The 20971-nt window shown below is 65.2% G+C and overlaps 1 long non-coding RNA gene across 1 annotated transcript in view; it reads left to right on the forward strand.

The window, feature by feature from the left end:
* LOC102162270 (large neutral amino acids transporter small subunit 1) overlaps nt 1–20639 on the forward strand; it is a 28360-nt gene extending 7721 nt beyond the window's left edge. Inside the window, exons 2-10 of the long non-coding RNA XR_002344446.2 lie at nt 4655–4780; nt 12626–12731; nt 13063–13107; nt 13480–13603; nt 14085–14188; nt 14470–14566; nt 15449–15598; nt 16960–17137; nt 17991–20639. This is a non-coding gene — a long non-coding RNA (large neutral amino acids transporter small subunit 1). The remainder of the gene's footprint in view (nt 1–4654; nt 4781–12625; nt 12732–13062; nt 13108–13479; nt 13604–14084; nt 14189–14469; nt 14567–15448; nt 15599–16959; nt 17138–17990) is intronic.
* The last annotated feature ends 332 nt before the right edge of the window (nt 20640–20971 follow it).

Genomic DNA, 20971 nt, shown 5'->3' on the forward strand with positions numbered 1-20971 from the left:
ACTTGGAGGCTCTTGAGCGGGGTAGATCCGAAGCCAGGCTGCTGCCCTGAGCGGGCTCCGCATTCGAGGGTGTCTGGCGGTGAGGCCGGCGTTCTCACTTGTTTGCGTGCCACTGGCTCCTGTGTGTTCACTGTCTTGGAGCTGGTAGAGGTGACTTACCCGTCATGAAGTCACCCCCCGGGTCTCCACGGGGTCCTGGGGACTCTGGCGTTGGTGTCCCTGAGCTGTGTGGGAGGCAGGGCCCTGCCGTATGAGGTTGTCCCGGACGACGTCTGGGTGTCCAGCGCCGGGGCGCAGGGCCTGGCTCGCTGAGCACCCACTAAACCCTGCATCCCCGTGTCCCGGGCGGCTTTGGACTGTGGGTAAAGGCAAGATGGGACCCCAGAGCGACCAGATGCTTTCTCAGTGGTCATGTCTGCCTCAGGCCACCTGGGCCACTTAGAAGCCTGTGCTCACTGGCCCCAGGCCAGGAGCCTCAGCCCACCTGCAGCCAGGGCTCCAGGCCTGGATGCCCAGTGAGAGCCCCTGGTCAGTGGGCGGATTGGGCAGACGGGCAGGCTGCTGGGCCCTGGTCTGTGTGGCCATAGGCTCAGTGGTCAGCTGGTACTGCTCTCTGGCCTGGTGCCAGTGGCTTCTCCAGTTCCTGTAGCCTGCGCAGCCTACCAGCAACGTCCGCTGCCGTCTCGGGGCCCACGGGGTGGGGGAGGCAGCAGAGCTCATTGCCTGGCGTCTGGGCTGCTCCCATCTGTGTGGAGCTGTCCTCGGCCTCCAACCCTCTCTGCCTCCAGTCCTGGCCCCATTTATCCAAAGAATCCTCAAGATTTGCGCAAAAAAAGCACATTTTTCTAAGAGGCTCATTTGAGGAACCCGCTGGTGGGTTCCAGGCTCTGGGGCTCTGCCCCGTGGGCCTGTGTCCAACCCAGGTGACAGCTGCACTCACCCCTTTTCATGGTGGGGCACGGGGTGGGGAACAATCCCTGCAACCCTGGACCAGGCATGAGGGAGCCGCAGCCCCGTCAGAGACACAGGGGAGGGGGGGAGTGGGTTTTCTGACGAGTGGGGCGGGCCAGCCCCCGATGCTCTGGTTCCACCTGGTCCCTTGAGCTCACAGCCTGGCTGTGGTGTGTGAGACCTCAGGTGAGCAGAGGCGGTGAGGGTGTGGGGCTTGGAGTCGGCGGCCACCCTGGGAGCACTCAGGGCCCTGGGTGATGGAGTGAGCCTCAGGATGCAGCAGGTGCTCGCACTGGGCCTGAGTATACAGTGGGTGCTCGCACTGGGCCTGAGTATACAGCGGGTGCGCGTACCGAGCCTCAGTATACAACAGGTGCTCATCCCTTGCCCTCGTGGCCAGGACCATTGCTGGTTTTGTTTACGGGCGTCCACAGACTCCTGGGTACCAGACCTGATAACTCCTGTCGGGTTTTACCCTCCTGGTAGAGTGGATTTGGGTGTGTGTTCTGTGTTTGGTTTTGGTGTGTTTAAACCGGGACAGGCTCCCCTTGAACTGCGAGCCCTCCAGTGTGAGCGAGACAGCCAGCCGCTGGTCACATAAAGGAGCCGTGAGACCTGCCCACATGAAGTCCCGTCTCAGCAGTCAGGCCTGGGGGCAGACCCAGGGCTGGCGGCTGAGCCTGGAGGTGGATCCCGGAGGCCTGGCCGTCGAGATAACCAGGTCAGGCTGAGGTGAGAGTTCAGGCCAGGCCGTGCTGAGGGGAGAGGGAGCTGGGTGCTCAGATAAGGACCCTCCTGGAGGCTGGTGACAAGCGGTCTTGGCAGGCACACCAAGGGCTCTTCCGCCTCTCACTGGACGTCATGAGGACGGGGTGCAGGTAGAGCCCTGGGGGGCCCCTTGGCCGAGGGACAGAGACTCTGCAGGAGGCAGGGCTCCCCTGCCAGCCCTCTAGGTGGCTGTGTCACAGCAGGAGGACAGGACAGGCACAGCCCCGAAGGGCGGGCTCCTGCCTCTGCACGGGCCCCAGAGCCGCTCGCCTGCAGGCCACTGGGCTCTATCTCCCCTGCCCCAGCTGTTGCTGTGCTTATCTGGGGGTGCTGGCAAGGGAACCCCAAGAGTGAGCTCCTGACAGTGTGCCTGCCTCACCTCCCTCACCGGCCTGCCGGTGGCCTAGGGTGTGCTGTGTGTGTCCGCCGCCCCCACAGCACACATGGTGGCGGCTGGGGGGCTGCGGACAAGTCTGGGTGTGACACTTGTTTCACCCAGAGCCTCCCCAGGCCCCAGCCCCCCAGCCTGCAGGTGCGGAAGCTGAAGCACCTTGTGCAGGTGATGCAGCTGCGAACCCAGCCCCCCAGACTGCCCCCCAGGACCGCTTTGGTCAGGCTCACTGGCGACCCCTTTACTCTTCCGACTCTTTCATTTGGAGGTTTTAGAAAGGACACTATGGAGCCTGTGTTTACTCATCAAGTCAATGAGCATTAAACTTTCATCTTAAAAAGACAAAAGACAAAAAAAAAAACCCAAAAACCTTTGATCCGATGTTTTGGTTCTTTCTGTAAAACGAAGTGAGTATGACAAGGTTCCCTTTGTCCTGGGTCCTCGCCTTGCCCTCCTGACTGCGAAGGCCACCCTGTCCCTATCGGAGTGCGGGGCCTCTGACACCTGCTGGGCGGCGCTCAGCGGGGCAGGGTGGGGCCCTGGGGCCGGGGGCTCGGCGCCAGCCGCACCCCCTCCCGGAAACTCAGAGTCCTCATCTGGGAGGTGGGGGAAGCCCCCCTGCTCCCCCGGGGGCAGAGCCCCCACACCGGGTGAGTCCCGCAGAGGCGGCAGTGAGATGGCTGTGGAGCCGCCTCCCTCCTGCGTGTGGCTTGGCCACACCTCCCCCTCTCGCCCGCAGGACATGAATGGAGTCCTGATGCAATCTGCCAGCTTCTTGCCACAGAGCATCCGGGAGAGGAAGCCTTGTCACACTCCCTTGAGGGAGCCTTGAGACTGTCCCGGAAAAGCCCCCCGCTGTGCCCAGGCTCCCCAGGACCAGGTGGTGGGAAAGGACCAGGGCTGCCCGCAAGGCCCCCTCCCCCTGGCTCCCTGCCACGTGGCAGCGGGTGCCAGCCAGGTCGTCCAGGAGAAAGGGATCTGCTGCTCACCCTCCTCTCAGGTGGGGGCAGGGCACCAGCGGCCCGGAGCCCCGGGTCTGCCCCCGGCCCCCTGGACGACGGGAGGCCTCCCTGAGCCTGTTTCCTGTGCTGGGAGTGGCAGTGCTGGGGTGCTCACTAGGGCAGACAGCTGTCCCCCGTTAGTCCTGAAGGCCTGGGCTGACTCTGTGTGTGTGTGTGTGTGTGTGTGTCCACCCAGAGCCTCACGGTGAAGGCCGCCGGCGAAGGCCACTGTTTGCCCGGCACACGTCGGCCCCCCCACCTGAGCCCTTCCCCGCCCGGGCTTGGCTCCTGCTACTGGAAGTGGCGTCCATGCTGTGGCGCGGGTACCTGGGCACGAGCAGTTTTCCGCCTGAACTCTCTGAGGGCACATGGCAGTCTTGGGCAGCAGTTGCATTAGCCAGGCTTAGAGCAGTAAAGGGAAGGTGACGGGGTGCTGTTTGGGTGGGGTGCTGTTTGGGTGTCGTTTAATTTCTGAAACGAATACTGGGTGGAGGCAGGGTGCCCTGAAGCCCCAGGTCCTCAGCTAAGCTCTCGGGCCATTTCCTGTTTTTCTCCCACCTCAACTGTCTGTCTCATTGAGCTAACGAGCTGTGGATTTGTTTGGGACCTGTTCCTCCTGCTGTGACAGTGTATGTAATTAATTTAGCTGGGGAGGAAGCCACGTGGCACCTGCCAGCCCCGGGTGCCAGGCTTTCTCACCGAAGCCCCGCTCGGGGCTCTGGAGGGCCAGGCAACGCTGGTTAATGTTTGACCGCCAACCGCCCAGCATAAAAGGCCCCACCTGCGCCCTGGCCAGCCTCCCTGGGCAGCTGGTGGCAGCAGCAGTGTGAGGGCAGGAGCGGCCCGGAAGCTGGCCTCACTGCCTGTTCCACGTGGGGCTCGGCAGAGGCAGCGGCAGCAAGGAAGTAGGCAGTAGGCAGGGGCGGGCTGAGGGTGGGTTCGTCGCCTTGCGTTTGGGCTGATTTTCCTGTGAATTCATGGAGCGGCTGTGTTGATGGTCCCTGAGCTCTAAGTGCAGCCCACCTCTGCGCAGGGCTGGGGGTCTCCCCGGGCCTCTGTGGAGTGTGACTGTTTGGTGTCTGCTGTGACCCCAGCAGCAGGGTTGGTGCTTGGACCCCAGCCGTGTGTCTCCTTCAGCCCCCCCCACATCAGAATTGCCCCTAAGGACCCACCCCCTCCCCTCTTTCCCTGCGGTAGGGGTTCCTGCCTCCATGAGTCTGGGGGCCTGTGGGAGGGCCTTGAGAAGTGGGGCTAGAGTGTTGAGTGCGAGCAGAAAGGTGACTGCAGCCCCCAGGTGGCATGTGTGTGCTTTTAACCTGCTCTGAGCTCAGCGCTGTCCCCAAAGGCTCCGCCAAGAGGGTCTCAGGTGTGTGTGGGGCCCTCGATGTCCAGTTAAGAGGCCAAAAAACAAATCCTCTATGGAAGGCCCCCCCCCCCGCCCCCTCCCCCAGGCTCGCAGCCTGTGACCTTGGGGCTGGAGTCCAGAGAAGGTCAGACCCAGGAAGGGCTGCCCAGGTCTCACTCGCCACCCCTGTCTCCGCAGTGCTGCTCACGGCCGTGAACTGCTACAGCGTGAAGGCCGCCACCCGTGTGCAGGACGTCTTTGCTGCCGCCAAACTCCTGGCTCTGGCCTTGATCATCCTGCTGGGCTTCATCCAGATTGGGAAGGGTGAGTGCGCGCCCGGGAGGCCCTGCCGTGGGGGGCTGTGCCCGGGGTGTGGGGGGTGCCCATCTCTGGACCCCAACCTGCCTTCCCGGGGAGAAGCACAGTGTGGGGTGGGTGGGGCGGTGACGGGGTGCGTGGGGAGAGCTGGGCGCTGTGCCTGCCACGTTAGGAGCGCGGCCACGGGGCGCCGATGATCTTCCACGGGAGAATGTGCACGCTGCCCCCAGCAGCGCCTGTGCCCCATGGTGGGCGCGCACGCGGGGGCACCGGGCGGGCCGCATCCTGGTGACTACGCCACAGCGTCATCCTGTGGCGGTGGGGTCTCCTCGCTCCCGGGTCCTCTGGGGACGCTGTCAGGAAGCAACCTTCTTGGGGGTCAGGTTTCCCCAGGAGGGGTGGGCAGCGGGCCTGGGGTGGGCATCTGCTTGGCTGCCACAGATGGGCGAGCCCACGGGGACTGGTCCAAGGCAGATGCCAGGGTCTCCTTGAGGACACGGAGCAGGCCCCCCACAGCGCCGTGTCGGGGGAGGGAGGGACCCTCGGGCCTCGATCTACATCTGATAGAGCTCGGGGGTGGGGGCAGCCAGCCCGTGTGTCCCTGCCTGCTGGCCTTTCAGGTTCCAGCATCTTCCGGAAGGCAGAGCTTTGTCTGGAGGACTCTGACCCAGCCAGGCTCCAGGTATCAGGAGTGACCAGCTCCAAGGGAGGTGGTCAGGGCTGAGCACCTTGCAGCCCCGTGCGAGCTCACAGGTGGGATGGACCGACCAGAAGGAGACGGTCCTGTGTCCACCACACCGACCTGCACACTGACCCGTCAGTGTCGTTGGAAGAGGACGTGCCCACGAAGGTGGCTGCTTGGCCGGCGCGATTAGCTGCAGGCCCACGGGGGGATGTAGGAGGGCCTGGATTCTGTAAAAACAAATTTCAGCAGGGACAGCAAAGGGCTTTTGTTCAGTCTGAATGCCTCACATGTTTATAATTCTGCTGCCGTCGAAAACAGTCTGCCCCCCGAAGCCCTTCCTTTCCGAACCTGGGAAGCAGTGCAGCGTCTGCAAAATTCCTGCCCTGGCTTTCCACCCAGACAAGCCCTCCCGTCTAGCGGACACTTTGTGCAAACAACCCCCTCCCCGCTGCAGTCTGGCGGCCCCCTCGCGGCACAGGGGCTCAGCTCAGTGGTGCTGGCATTGGCCGCGGGCTGCATCTGGAGAATGTGACCTGGGTTTCACAGACTGGCCCCCGCGCTTTGTCCTCTGCCCGGCCTGGCAGGGCTTGTCCTTCTCCTTGGCCTGCCTGGCACCCGGGGGGACCCCGGGGCTGCAGAAGGGGCTTGGGCGTGGGGCTCATCCAGGCCTCTGTGGCGTCGGCCTCGCTGCTGTGAGTCTCCTGAGCCGTCCCGCCCGCCTTCCCGTCCTTCACGGGACTTCGTGAGCCCTGACAAGGACGCGGCTGGCCGTGCGGGGCTCGCGCTGCGTGCGGTCTGCAGAAGGTGTTTGGGAGTCGTAGACAACGCTGCCGGCAGGTGGCCAAGTGGCCCTTCCGAGGGCAGGAGGGGCAGCTGGGTGAGGGCAGAGTTATGACCGAGGAGCAGGTCTGCGGGCCCAGGCTGAGATCTCAGGCAGCCCCTGGGGCAGGGCAGGGGGCCGTTGGGCCCCGAGGCCTCTGGATTAATTCCCGACCTTTCCAGGAGGACACTGAGGTCAGCGTTTGCGATCCCGGTGGCCGGGAAGCGTGGGTGGGGGCTGCTTGGCGGGGCAGAGTGGGGGTCAGACAGGACCGGGCCGTCGGGTGCATGGCCTGGAGGTAAAGCTCCAAGGACCCACTGTGGGCAGAGGGGGCACCTCGTGCCCGCTTTTGTCCTCTGACTTCAGTCTGTTGGCTTCTTATCTCCGACGCCCAGCAGGGCCCACGGCCCCGAGGTCAGGCTGGTCCCAGACCAGCGTGTGGGAGTGAGGCGTGCAAGGCTGGCCCCTGGAGCCCAGCCCGCTCCTGCAGGACACACTAGGGCCGTGTGCTCGGCCGTGGCCTCCGGTGGGAGAACAACTCCCATCTCCCTGAGCCGCTGGAGTGGCTGGCATGGCTTTGAGCTGGTGAGAGGGGGCGTCTCCCCTGCCCTGGGGCACCGCGCCCCACGGCAGCTCCCACGAGGTCGCCTGAGACCCGGGTGTGGAGGCTCCCTGTGCGGGTTGTCGCCACGTCTCACGCTGCCCCAGAGTGGCCTGGGGCTGGGGGCAGGGGCCCGCCTGGACCAGAAGGAGGGCCTGGCGTTGGCGAGGCCCCCGCAGGGCCGTGCAGGCCAGGGGCCGCCAGGGTCCCCTCCCGGCCGGTAGCAGGGCCAGGTGTGGCCCCACACGGCCTGTGGCGATGGGTGCTGGGTGGGGACGTGAGCCGCCTTGAGAGAGGCCCCCTGCGTTCATCCTGGATGGGGTGGGGCCGTGGGAAAGGCTCGGGGCGGCCGGAGCACTAGGGGTCGGGGTGGGGAGCGGGGAGGAGACCCTCATCCTGGGAGGGCCTGGGTCTCGCACGGCTCTCCTTGGCCAGCTCCTGGAGCCTCAGTGTCCTGATCTGTGAAAGGGCCACAGCAGCAGCAGCAGCAGCCCCAGGCCTTGGTGGCCATCTCACACTGTCCTCGGGATGTGAGCAGGACCTCGGGCAGCCTGCGACCCGGGCCGTTGTGCCTTGCAGGCTGCTCCCAGTCCCGGCCCCCCCGATCCCGGACTTAGGGTGCCTTGATGGAGGGGTTCAGGGTCACTCCTGGACCACAGGATGCTGGGACTGGGCCGCGCAGCTGGAGTTTGGTTCTCCACAGTCCCGGGGCGGGGGGTGGGTCTGCTCCTCGTGAAAGCTCAGAGCAGCAGCTCCCACGCAGGGTCACACGCAGACACCGGCGCCCCTCGGCCGCCGCAAGAGGACTTGTGACGCTGCTGGCTCCTTCCCGCGGGTGCTCTAAGATCGTTTTAATTAAGACCTTTCCGGTGCCTGCACAGCTACGGATTCCGCGTCCAGAGTGCGGTGGGAGGTCATGTGCTTGCTTGCGCCACCCTCCAGGATGAAATCAAAGGCCCGGAAGTCGGCTCTCCCATGGCTGCCCTCGGCCCCCCGTGCCCTGGGTGGTCAGCCGCTCAGAGAGGCTGCAGCCACAAAGCCCCGTGCTGGGCAGCGCGTTCTCAGGGCTCTGCTGCAGCCCGTGCAGGGAGGAGAGCGTCCTTTGAGTTTGAAGCTAATTTGGGGTCCAGGACCAGCTCCTCCAGGCGTTCCAGACAGATGACACTGTAGGCAGACCCTGGCCGTGGTGGGCAAGCTCTGTCCTCCCCTTGGCCTCCCCAGATTCCCGCCCCATCGGAGGCAGCTGGGGTGGGGAAGGAGAGACCCCCACAAAGCCAGCTGTGGGCTGTGGCACAGACACACACACACACACACACACACACCCCCACCCACAAGGATGCCTGGTCTCTGGCACAGACACACACACACACACAAGGATGCCTGGTCTCTGGCACACACACACACACACACACACACACACACACACAAGGATGCCTGGTCTCTGGACAAAACAGGAGAGCCCCCTAAGGGCACTGGTCACGCAGTGTTGACTCTCAGACAGGACTCAGCCCTGCAGCCCTGCAGCCAAACACCTGCTCACTTGGCCCAGAATCGGGGCTCGGTGTCCAGGGCCACGGCTGTTGCAGGACCTGACAGAGCCCTGAGGCACCGAGTGGAAACCAGGGCTTCAGACCCCGGTGGGCTGAGGCCCCTCTGTCTGTGGAGTGCCCTGGGGCTGCCGTACCAAAGGACACAGACTGGGGGCTTAAAACAACAGCAGCTGTGCTCCCTCTGAGACCTGGGGGGCAGCTTCCTGCCCCTCCTGTGCCCCCGGCTCCCGGCTGCATCACTGCCTCCATCCTCACGTGGCCTCTGCGGGTCTGTCCCACAGGAACACTCAGGGCTTCGGTCCTGCCCTCATCCACCTGCTCTCTCGAGGGCTGTACCTTGCTCCCCCGCAAAGGCCCTGTTCCAGATGAGGTCACGTTCTGCAGTTCCAGGGGGACGTGAGCTTTGGGGGGGCTCCTGCTCAGCGCCCTTTGCCACGTGAAGGACCATCATGTGAACCCGGGGGTTAAGGTCCCAGCAAGTGGGCGCCCCCACCCTGGTTTGGGGAGCGGCTGCCCGGAGGCCTGGGTCTTTCTAGCTTTTTCCCAAGCTTGGTGCCCAGGCTCCGGTTCCATGCCTCGGCCCAGGCAAGCCCTGCTGGCTGTCACCAACCCTGGCCTCAACACAGAGGCCAGGCAGGGCCTTGGGGATGCAGAGGCAATGGAAGCCCTGTCCTCTGACTCGGGCTGGCAGGTCCCCCAGGCCCTGGTCCTGTCCCCAGCACTCACGCCTTCTGCAACGTTGCGAGTGCCCCGTGCCCCCGCATTGATGGTTCCCAACTGAGTTTGCGTGACGCGGGGTTGGGGACACTTTTCCTGAGGTCCGCGCCCGGAGGCCTGGGGAACTGGTCCCCACCACCTGGTCCAGAGGCGCCCTGGCCTCCCACGCATCGACGCCCACCCCGAGTGACAACCCCAGTGTGCCGTCATCACTGCCCGTCCCCTGGTTGTGGGGCCGGTGGTGGTTGAGACCGCGTGGAGCCTGCAGTCTGCCCTCATGGAGGGGCAGCTACGGATCCACATCCTTAGAGGGGCTGCGGCTGCCCGTCGTGCTTCTCGCTGTCCAGGAGACGGGCGAGCGGGCCCCCACCGCCAGCTCTCCAAACCTCCCGAAGCCCCCCTGCTGTTAGGGCTCCAGTCCTGCAGGACGCCGTCCCTAGGCAGTCACCTCGTGCTCCTTCAGGCTGTGCCAGTTCTGGGGGGCCTGGCCAGGTGCCGGGCAGAGCCAGCAGACCGGCGCCCACTCCGTGGCGCCCACGGAGAGGAGGGCAGCGCGCCCGGCTGGGCTGCGGGTCCATCTGGGCAGGCCTCCAGCACACACGGAGGCTGGACAAAACCAGGAGCTCTGCCAAGGGGCCTCGTGTGCCCACGCGGGGCAGGTCCCTGTCTGTGAGCAGGGGTGACGTGACAGGAGGGGCAGCAAGTAGGAACTTGCAAAAGTGGATTGGGATCCAGAGTCACCAGATGCCTGGCAGAGCTCCGTCCCCGGCTTGGCGGGAGAGACGAGGCGGGAGGTGTGCGGGCCTGGCCTGCGTCCTCTGCACCTGGATAGCCACGTTCTTCCAAGGGATTTCAGGAGCTTCGAAGACACAGTGAGGCCCCAGACAACGGAGGGGGGCCCTGGAGGGACCACCCAGCCACACGCATTCTATTGAGGCCCCCGGAGGAGCCCAGGGAGACCCTTCTGGCTGCATGTGGTCAGAGCAGCTCGTGTTTCTTGGGGTTTTAGAGGCTGCAAGATGGAGCTTTAAATCCGGGGTACCGTTTGCGGCAGGAATTCCAGCCACTGTCTCAGGGATTGTCTGCGGACGAGTCAGGACTCTGAGCTGGTCACCACAGAGCCGGGGGGCCCTCGATGAAAAAATGGAAGCTTCTCAGCCTCAGGGCTGAAAACAGTGGTTCTTACCTGAAAATCCAGCCTATATCCAAGCCTTGGACCTCTGTTAGCAAGAGCGGCAGCCGTCCTCCCACGCGGCCGGCTCCAGCCCATATGTACACGTGTGTACACATGTGTACGTGTGTACACGTGTACATGTGTGCACGTGTCTGCGCACCCATGCCCAGTGTCACTAACTCAGGGGCCTGCTTGGGGCGGGCGCTGGTTTTAAGAACTGCGTAAGAGGTGCCTTCCAGCGGGTGTGCAGAGACCTTCCACGTGGAGAGGAAGCAGGATAGAGACGTGACCGAGGGGCAAACAAAGGCGAAGATCCCGTGCGCCACTCGAGGAACCTGTTGTGAAAGCCCTTCACCGCTCCAGAAGTCGTTGAGAGACGCTGGGGCCGCGGGGGCGGTGGGGGCCCCCCAGACTCTCGGGGCAGCTGCTGCGTTCCGATCACAGCCCCACGCCCCAGGCAGGTGGCCCAGCCCCAGGCTCCTCGCCCTCGCCACAAAAGCGCCCTGGCCCTGCAGAAGTAAAGGAATGCATGTTCCAGGACATTCCGTGGGGAGCTGCCGGCCCTGCCCTGGCCCCACACACCAGCCTGCTGACCACCCTGTGACCGGGCAGTCTCGGGACCCAGCCTGCAATGCAGAGCACATGTGGGCGGCAGCGGCGGGCAGGGTGAGAGGCCAGCCACCCCCAGTTCTTTCTCATCATGAGACTGTGGCCTCATCTGGGGTCCGAGGGGGCCTCTCCCATCTCCCGGCTCAGGCCAGAGATCAAAGGCCCCGCCACACCTGCAGGGCAGAGTCCAGGGGTCCTGAGTACCCTAAAGAGATGACCCAGAGACCCAGCAATGGAACCGGGGTCCTGCCTCCCCCCAGGTTGTCTGCCTGGAAGGGCAGGCTGGATTGGCTGGAGTGATGGGGGCCTCCCCGCCCCCTCCCATTCCTGTTGGGTTCCTGGGGTGACGGGCCCTGGCCTTCGAGGAGAGTGTGGGGTCCTGAGAGGACCTTGGATTGCTGTGGGCGACAGTGACCCACATAGTAGCTCTGGGGTCGCATCCCAGCCTGGCCCAGCGGGACCTGGGCCGGCTGCCTCCCAGCAGGACGGGCACAGCCCCATGTGTCCAGAGGCTCAGTGGGGAGGGGCCCCTTTACTGACAAGCGGTCCATGCCTGCGGGGGTCAGCTCTGCTCTATGCTCTTGCAGGCCCGCCCCTGCTCCCCTCGGCCCCTTCCTCTTGTTTCAACCCTCCTTCCCGTCTGCCACGGTCGCCCCCAGAGCCAAGGAGCCAAGAGCTAAAGCTCCGGGGGGCCAGGTGACCCTTATCAGAGGGGAGCGACAGCCAGCCCTGTGCCCGTGGTGGTGCCCGGCTGTCAGGCTGGCTCCTCAGCATAGAGCAAGTCTTCCTGGGCCCGAATGTTGTGGGGCCACTTTACAGATGGTAAAACTGAGCCTCACAGACGGCCCGACGCTGTCCTCCTAGCCAGGAACCCTTCTGAGGCCCCCCGTTTCATGTCTCCTGTACTGGGTTGAATCGTGGCCCCCAAAACGGCGGAGCCTGTGAGTGTCGCCTTGTTTGTAAAGGGTCTTTAGATGTCGTTAAGGGGCGGATCGGGATGAGCTCCTCCTGGATTAGGGTGGCCCTAAATCCAATGACACGTGTCCTTGTGAGACACAGGAGAGGAGCCACCGCCCAGGTGCCAGGCGATGGCGCAGGCAGAGACCGGGACGCATGGGAAACAGCAGCGGAGGAGCGGACGGATCCGTGCAGGCCCCCCCTTGTGTCCCAGAGCCCAGGACGTCCACCTGGAGCAAGGAACGCAGCTGAGCCCACTGTCCCTTTGGCTGCGGGCAGCTCTGCGCTCTTGCGCTCAGACAAGAAGCCCGAGTTTACACGTAGCAGCTCGGGGGGGGGTCAGAGAGCAGACCAGATCCCCCCACCCGGGGTCTGGGAGGAGCCCCGGCGAGGCAGACACAGCCCGGCGTCCACCGTCCCACGCATTCTGTCCATCAGGCCCAGACAGCGATGGGCACCCAGACCGGCCTGGGGTCTGTAGAGCTGCTGCCCACCCCGCGGAGGCCACGTCCCTCCAGGTCGGGGCAGGCCGCGCTCACCCCGCCTGCTTGCTCCAGGCCCCAGGGTGCGTCTGGCAAACGCAAAGGTCCGGCGGCCCAGCAGGTGCACTTGATGTCGCCGTGAAAAGCCCTCACCCCACTTTTTTGTCTGTTCCGTGTTTTGCTCCGGGAACATTCCGGAACCTGTGGCTTGACCTCAGCGCTACGTTCTGTAACCCCATGTTCCTCTCTCTCCCAGGTGACGTGTCCAATCTGGATCCCAAGTTCTCGTTTGAAGGCACCAAACTGGACGTGGGCAACATTGTGCTCGCGCTGTATAGTGGCCTCTTTGCCTACGGGGGATGGTAGGTTCTAGAACGTGTGGTCCCGGGGCCCCGAAACCCACCTCGCAGGGGCACTCCTCGAGGGGGGCAGGAAACCCTCTCGGAGCCCCTGGCGGCTGCGTCGCGTCCCCAGCAGGTGGCCCTGAGATAAACCCCTGCTGGCAGCTCGGGAAAGATGCTGCTGATGCCGCCCAGGGGAGGGGGCAGGACTGTCGCCGGCCCGGTGGCCGCCCCCTGGGGCCTGGGGCGTGGGGTCTTCTCTCTCCCAGCCCCGAGGGGCCAGGTGGAGCCTGCGTTCTTGGCCCCGTAACTGGGAGGAACGGCTGGTGACAGTCTGCTCTTTGAACCCTAGGAACTACTTGAACTTGGTCACAGAGGAGATGATCAACCCCTACAGGTGCGTGGGGGGGGCAGCCCACGTGCGTCTGCAGTCGCTTCCCTGCGCGGAGGGGGCACCTGGTTCCGTGCTTGGGCCCAGCCCGGCCCCCGGCCGAAGCGGGGCGGGGCCTTCCGGGAGGGTCCCTGGGGTTCAGATCACGGCGGGGAGGGGCGTGTGGCCCTGAAGAACAGACAGGCAGCCCGTGTCACAGACAGGGGCGCGGCGGCCGGGGGGGTGGGTCCCTGGCCTCACTGAGCACAGCTGCTGGGCCCGGCGCCACCTTCCAGCCGCTTCCCCGCGCAGCGAGCGAGCGAGGCCCGGCCGCCGTCAGGTGATGGGCCTGGCCCCGCCCTGGGCCTCACTGTGGTGATGTGCCCGCGCTCCTTCCAGAAACCTGCCCCTGGCCATCATCATCTCCCTGCCCATCGTCACCCTGGTGTACGTGCTCACGAACCTGGCCTACTTCACCACGCTGTCCACGGAGCAGATGCTGACCTCGGAGGCCGTGGCCGTGGTAAGAGGCCAGCGCTGGTGCGCTCAGGCTGCTGAGAGCCTGGCCCTGCCCCGCAACCCGTAACCAGGGGCGGACCAGCCCCCTCGCGCTCCCGCAGGCGCTTTGCCAAGCCTGCTGGGGTCTGGGGTGCTGGCGGCATGTGAGAATCGCGGGCTTTTGCAGCGCTGTGCCAGGCCACTCCCTGGACAGTTTTAAGTCCGTGTGTCTGCAGTGGCCCCAGCGGTCACGTTTAGAGCCGAGGGGTGGAGTCCACTGCGGACCCCCAGCCCCACCTCGGAGGCCCATCACCGAGTAAATGCCCACCGAGGTGGGAAGGCGCGGACAGGGCCAACCCGGGGAAAGCCTGCGAGCAGTGCCGAGTGGGGGCAGCCCCGCGGGCGCCCGGGTCCCTCCACGCAGCAGGTGCGGGGGCTGGGGGCCGGGGCGGGCTGGTCGGGCCACGGCAGGCGCCGTGGGCCGGCTCACGCTGCCGTCCCTCTAGGATTTCGGGAACTACCACCTGGGAGTCATGTCCTGGATCATCCCCGTCTTCGTGGGCCTGTCCTGCTTCGGCTCCGTCAACGGGTCCCTCTTCACGTCCTCCAGGTGGGCCGCCAGGACCGCCCTCGCAGGGCGAGGGGCGGAGCTGGCTGCTCTCGGGGTCCCCTCTCTCGCCACGCTGAGCGACAGTACAGCTGTCACAACATTCAAGGGACGCAGAAATGAACCCCGTCCTCCGCCCAGAGCCGGCACAGCTGCGTGTGCATCTAGACCCTCTCACGGGCTCGTTCTGAGCCCTGCCGGGGGGGGCGGGGGGGTCGCTAGAGGTGCTGGGCCCGGGCAGGGGGCCCGCCGGCGGGACTGACCGCCTGCTCCTCTGCCCACAGGCTGTTCTTCGTGGGGGCCAGGGAGGGCCACCTGCCGTCTGTCCTATCCATGATCCACCCGCGGCTCCTGACGCCCGTGCCCTCCCTTGTATTCACGGTGGGTCCTCAGCTCGCCACCGCCCTCTGCCTGCGCTCGCTGGGAAGGGGAGGACGGGCGAGGGCCCTGGGGGGTTTGAGGGAGGCCGGGGAGGGGACTGAGTCCCGTCCGAGGACACCTGTCTCGGCCTCCCTTGGTATCAGATGGCAACAGATTGACGTGTGTGCATGTCCAGTGCTCTTGCTGTGCCACTCATTCCAAAAATAACACACGGTACTTGCTCAAAAACAAAAATGTGGATCTGGAGGAGTTCCCTGGTGGCTCTTGGGTTAAGGATCTGGTGTGGTTACTGCATCGGCCTGGGTGGCTGTTGTGCACGTTCAGTCCCTGGCCCAGGAACTTCCATATGCTGCGGGCACGGCCCCAGAAGGAGTGATTTGGAGGTGTAGGAAGCCAAACCTCAGGGTAGTATGGGGACAGGCGGCCTCTGGGGCCTCGTGGGGCGGGGCCGCAGGTCAGTGGCTCACGCGGTGCTGGCTGATCCGCTGAGATCTCGTCATGCGCGTTTCCTACAGCATCTGGACCAGGGCGCAGCTTTGTTAGTTCTCTGCTGCTGCTGCTGCTTAATTAATCACCCCAGAACACAGCAGCCTGATGGGGAGGGGCTTGCTTTCTCACGGTTTCTGGGAGTCGGGGGCCCCAGGGGGCCCAGCCCGGCAGGTAACCACCGCAGTGCCTGATGCCTCAGGGAGAGCCCAGCGCAGTTTTGAAGCTGCTGCCGGCGGTGTGGCCCGGATGTACCTGCCGCATTTAGCCGGCCCGGTGCCGGGCCCCTAGGCTGGTTCCCGGTGTGGGCCTCCGGGGCACAGGGGCCCTTCGCCTCCTGGAAGCCTCTTGCCTCCGGGGGCCTCGTGCGGCTCACAGCCCGTGCTCTGCTTGCAGTGCGTGATGACCCTGCTGTACGCCTTCTCCAGAGACATCTTCTCCGTCATCAACTTCTTCAGCTTCTTCAACTGGCTCTGCGTGGCCCTGGCCATCATCGGAATGCTGTGGCTGCGCTACCGCAAGCCCGAGCTGGAGCGGCCCATCAAGGTGAGGGCCTGCGCCGCCCGTCCCGCGGCCCCCTCGGGCTCCACCCTCCGCAAGCCGGGGACAGGACACCCCCGCCCAGGGCTCAGCGGCACAGGGCACGTCAGCGGGTGAAGAGCTCCTGGTCTCCACCAGGGGCCACGCGTCTGGTTCGTTGGCGCCGAGCACGTGGTCCGGGTGCCGAGGTGCATCAGCGCACGAGATAGGACCCCCGCCCCCGGCCCCGCTAGACCTCACATTCCAGAGGAAACCTGCAGCACTGGGCAGACAGCCAGGGGGAGGGGCCCGAGTGGCTGGGGGCAGCCTTGGGCAGAGGCCAGCCTCCGGGGAGGGCCAGGCGCTGGCAGGCCCAGGGCGGGAGGGGGAGGTGGCATCTGAGGCTGCAGGGCTGGGGCACGTCGGGGGCTGGCTTTGCCCCTGACTGAACAGGCTTCTCAGGACGAGACTGCCCACTGTACCCCACCTAAGCTGGGCACGCCCCCTTCCTCCCTCACTCAATGCTGGCAGCCCTGTTCTCCAGGGGAGCCCCCTCCCGCCCAGGAGACACATGAGGGAGTGAGAGGGTGGGGCCTGGGGTGGCTGCCAGCCAGCAGCTCCTGCCCTCACACAGTTCCGGAGGCTTGTGGCCGACACAGCTGGCCCCTGTCCACAGGTCTCAGTGACCTGAACCACCTTGGGCCCGGCTGGTGAGGTGCTGACCCCCTGGGACCGGGCGTGGGGCGGCCAGTCCAGGCTGACCTGGTGGGACCCTTGCTCACCCAGGGTCTCTGGCCTGTGCACAGACAGTCTGCCTGGCAGGACGCATGGTGGATGCAGAAAGGGGACACGTGTCCCTGAGCCCTGCCCCGCTGTGGCCGCTTCCGCGGCTCCTCAGCCTGGACACGTGCGGGTGGGGCTGTCTGCCCGGCAGCCGAGCGGCCTGTGGTCCAGCCCATCCACAAGGGCTCTCTGAGAAGGCGAGGCTGCTTGCTCATTAGTGGGTGGCCACGGTGTTCCCAGAAGCGGCAGCCCCCGCTCTGGGTGCCCATGGGGCGGGGCCGGGCCAGGGTTCCCGCCCTGCGATGTGGGGACCAGAGTGGCCGACCTTCCCTCACCTTGGGAAGCCGCTTGTTCTCCCCCGCCAGCTTTGGGTAATCACTGCCCGGTGCCGGCTGCTCAGCAAGGCGAGGTCCCAGGCCTCAGGAGGCCGGCGAGTGGGGCGGCCCCGGAGGATCCGCCGGGGTCGCAGGGCGGGCCCGGGATCTGCCGGACAGGCCGCTCCAGCGAGCGCCGTGGGCCCCGTGCTCTGGGGCGGATGGGACGCAGCAGGGGTGGGGCGGGGGAGAGAGGCGCCCGCTGCCCGGCGTCAGCTGCAGCCCCCGCAGGTGAACGTGGCCCTGCCCGTGTTCTTCATCCTGGCCTGCCTCTTCCTGATCGCCGTCTCCTTCTGGAAGACGCCCGTGGAGTGCGGCATCGGCTTCACCATCATCCTCAGCGGCCTGCCCGTCTACTTCCTCGGCGTCTGGTGGAGCAACAAGCCCAAGTGGCTGCTCCAGGGCATCTGTGAGTCCCGCCCCGCCACCCCCCCGCCACCCCTCCCACCCCTGCCCGGGGCCAGGTCAGCAGGGGCTCAGGATGGTCGGAGGCCTGGGCCGAGCTGGGCATGTCTGGTGGTGACGCCTGGCCCACGTATTTCAGGATAAGACGCTCAGCTTGGCACCCGCTAATCTCAGACAAGGGGTTCCAGAAAACCAGGCTGCTCTTGCCAAGTAACAAAATCCCCCTTGTCTGCCGCCAGCTTAAACCCAGCCGCTGACCTAGAAACGCAGAGAAGAAAACAGGACCTCTGCAGGGCCGTCCCTTAGAGGCCGCGTCTAGGGCCCTGTGCTGAGACCACTGGGCGTGACAGGCTCCTGGGTGGTTTGAAAATCCCCGCGAGAACCAGCCCGATTCCTACCGCCACCTGCCTGAGACCAGGATGTTGTGATTTCACTGGGACTTTACCTCCAGCCCAGCCTGGGGCCTGTTCATGATCCATCAGAACCACCCCGGGCCTGAGGCAGGACCCCACCCCGCCCCCGATCTGAAATTCCCCTGAGCCGCAGCACGCATGCCCGCCCCCGGTGGGCGTGCTGTCCTGGGCGTCTGCCAGGCAGTGGTGTCCCAGACCTCAGGCAGCGGGGCCATCAAGCTGTCGTCACTCCCGATGGTCTGGGTCTGAATGGGTGAGGGGTGCAGGCCGGAGCCCCCATCAGGCCGCCTGCGGGTCCGGCGTACACGCATGAGTGGGGTCGGGAGGTTTCACATCAATTCGGGGGTTTCTAGTGTCCCCAGCCTTGGGGACCGTGGCGACAGGGGCTGGGTGAGAGGCCCCCAGACACGTGCGCCCGCGTGACTGTGCTCTTCTGCCCCGCAGTTTCCACGACGGTCCTTTGCCAGAAGCTCATGCACGTGGTCCCCCAGGAGACATAAGCAGCAGGAGCCAAGGAGCCCCCGAGGAGATGCACAGGCTCATAAATGACCCACCCCCGAAGGCCACTCGCCCGTCATCCAGGCAGCTCAGCCACGCGTCCCCATGTCCCTTGGCCGGGCCGGGCCGGCCACCGCGAAACCTGGTACGAATTCACTCCCTGCAGCCGGACGTGGCAGGTACCTCTCGAGCGTGGAGGCGAGAGCGTTGGACAGAGAAGAGACCGCGGGCCTCCTGCCGTGTCGGGCCTTCTCCCTTCTCACCTCTGTTTATTTGTATTATTATTTTTTTAACTTAAATCTTGGGTTCGGCCGACGCCACCAAGACGATTATTTTTTAAATACATTATGGAGGGGGCAGTGTTTTCTCCCCTGGCGCCGCCCGCACACGACGTGCCTCAGAGGGACCGGTCCCCTCGCCAGATTGGGGCAGGTCTCCGGGAATGGGGTGGGGGTTCCTGCCCGGACGTGGCCGCACCCTCTGGACAGCAGCCCGACGTGTGCCCTTGGCTTTTCCTTGTTCGTTGTTAGAGACGTAGCGACACTCGTGAAACTAACCCCAGGGACTTTGGTCTCTTTGCCTTAAAGACCTGAACTGGTTCCTCCCCGCCCCCACCCCAGAGGGAGCGAACAGCTCAGCGAGATGCCGCGGGCTTCGGGAGGAGAGGCCTCGGGCTGCTCCTACATCCTGGCCCCGTTCTCCAGAAAGGACCTGCTCCTGGGTTCCAGGCCCGGCGTCTGCTGCGGCGGGGGCTGAGCCCAGGGCGGGCCAGCTGGCCCATCTGGCGCTCCTGCCGATGTGCAGAACGGGCCAGTTCGGGGACCAGGCCCTGTCACTCAGGATACCTTTGGGCACCTGACTGTATGTACCCAGCCCGGACAGATCTGATCTACTGGTTTTGGAGCCAAGCTGTAGCTCTTTCAAAGCTCCATACTTGAAATCTTCTAGAAGCAGACACTGCGAGCCCTCGTGGGCTTCCCGTCCGGGTCCCTCGAGACTGCCTCTCCTGGGCCTTGAGGCCTGGACGGCAGCCATCTGGGCCTGTCCCCTCTCCTGTCACCTGTCCTGGGCTCGATTCCCATTGTCCGGCAGCCGGAGCCCAGCCTTCCCCGCTCCGCCTGCACCTGCTCCGGAGGCCACCTGACTGGGGTCCCTCCCACGGAGGCCGCGCCAGCAGGCTTTGTTTTTGTGGTTCCCATGGCGTCTTCCCCTGGGGAGGCAGCTGAGGCCCAGAAGCTCAGCTGGCCTTCCCGGGCTGTCACTGCATCCAGGGAGCCGGTGTGGGGAGCAGCGGCATCCAAGGTCAGACTGTCTCCCTTCAAGCCCATCTTAGGCGCTGGGGGCTCTGCCTTGGCCTCTGACCGCTGACCTTCCCACCAGGGAGGGTTGAGTCCAGGCATCAGGCTTCATTGCTCAGCTGCGGCCACATGAGCATCAAGCGGCCAGTCCAGCCACAGCCACCCCCTGGGCCCTGGCCCCACGAGGTGCTACCGGCCCCGAGAGACCTGACAGGCAGCTTGTGGGGCCCGGCTGGGCAGGGAGGCTATAGAGGAGGCGGCCTCTGCTGGGCAGGAGACCCTGCCACCCTGAGGCTCCTGATGCACCGACATCCATGGACGACTCTGCATCAGCTGAGTCCTCCTGGGCCCCGATCCCTGCCTCTCAGGGTCCAGCTCAAGTCTGAGGCCAGGACGTCACCAAGCAGCAGGAGGCCTGGTCTGCCTTGGGCCTTGGTTTTCTCATCTGCAAATGGGGGCGGTGGTTGGTGTGTCCCTGCCTCGTAGGATTGCACAGAGAGGACACTGACCGTTGTGGCGACCACAGCCCCAGGCACAGGTGGCAGGATGCTGCCCAGCTGGCACTGCCCTCGGCCTCTCTGCTGGGGCTCCAGCTATGTCCGAGCACATTCCTGCCTCTTCCCTCAGGGGTGGGGCAGTACTTGGGGTGCGTTGAGGTCCAAACCCCCGGTCCTGGGTGTGACCTGCCAGCACAGGGAGCAGGTAGGCTTCCCTGGGGCATTGGACCGGTGCCCTCCTGCAGGGTGACTGCTCCCTGGGCCCCATTTTCACACTGTAAGGTCAGAGGTTGTTCTGAAGCACGGCCCCCTGGCATCTTGAAGGCAGGCTGGGGCCGGGTCTGCGGTTCATGGGGCTGTGTCCCCCGCAGTTCAGGGACCCCCCGTGAAGGCAGGCCCGTCCCGCCCCCTGGCCCTGCTGTGTCTGCGCCCCGGGGCCACCTCCGCTCCATGTGACCACACTACTGACCCATGTCCCGAGCGTCCTGTTTGGGGGTCACTTTTCTCCTGAGCTGAATCCTGGCATAACAAGCGCGTGAGTGTCCAGCTGCTCTGCTTTATCTCGTCCTCGCGTCTCGCTGGTGGAAAGGGTGCCGTCTGCACCGTGTTTGTTTATCGTAGGGCGGCCGGTCCGGCCACACCGCCGCCCGCTGCTGCACCCCGTGGCAATGTCTGTGACTTCGTGCCGCTTCCGCTTCTATTAACGGCTAACCTGTTCAACTTGGCTGGTTTGGGGTGGGGTGTTCTGGTTTGTGTGTGTGGGGGGTGTTTGTTTTAAAGAACACTTGGAATTATAAGCACTGCTGGTGGCTTCTGTCTTTTCTTCAGCGCCGACTTCTGGGTGTCGGGATGTCCCTGGGGCCACCCCCCAGAGAGGAGACGGATCAGAGGCCTCTTGCCCCCCCCGCCCCTCCTCCCTCCCTCATCCACTGGCAGCCTCCTCGAGGCCGCAGGGGTGTAGCCAAGGCAGGAAGGGGCAGAGTGGGGGCCCTGAGCAGGGGTTTGGATCCACTTCTCAGGAGAGGCGGGGAGGGGGGGGGCGGGGGGGGATCCAAGGAGGGTGGAGACAGTGTTCCAGGCTCCAAGGTCGGAAGAGCTTGGCCTCCTGGGGCCGGCAGCAACGCAGGCCTTG

This window comes from Sus scrofa, chromosome 6, assembly GCF_054392235.1.
Source record: "Sus scrofa isolate SSC_HxYL_T2T_F1_AM1 chromosome 6, Sscrofa_HxYL_maternal_Yorkshire_Landrace_v2.0, whole genome shotgun sequence".
NCBI classification, from domain to species: Eukaryota; Metazoa; Chordata; class Mammalia; order Artiodactyla; family Suidae; genus Sus; species Sus scrofa.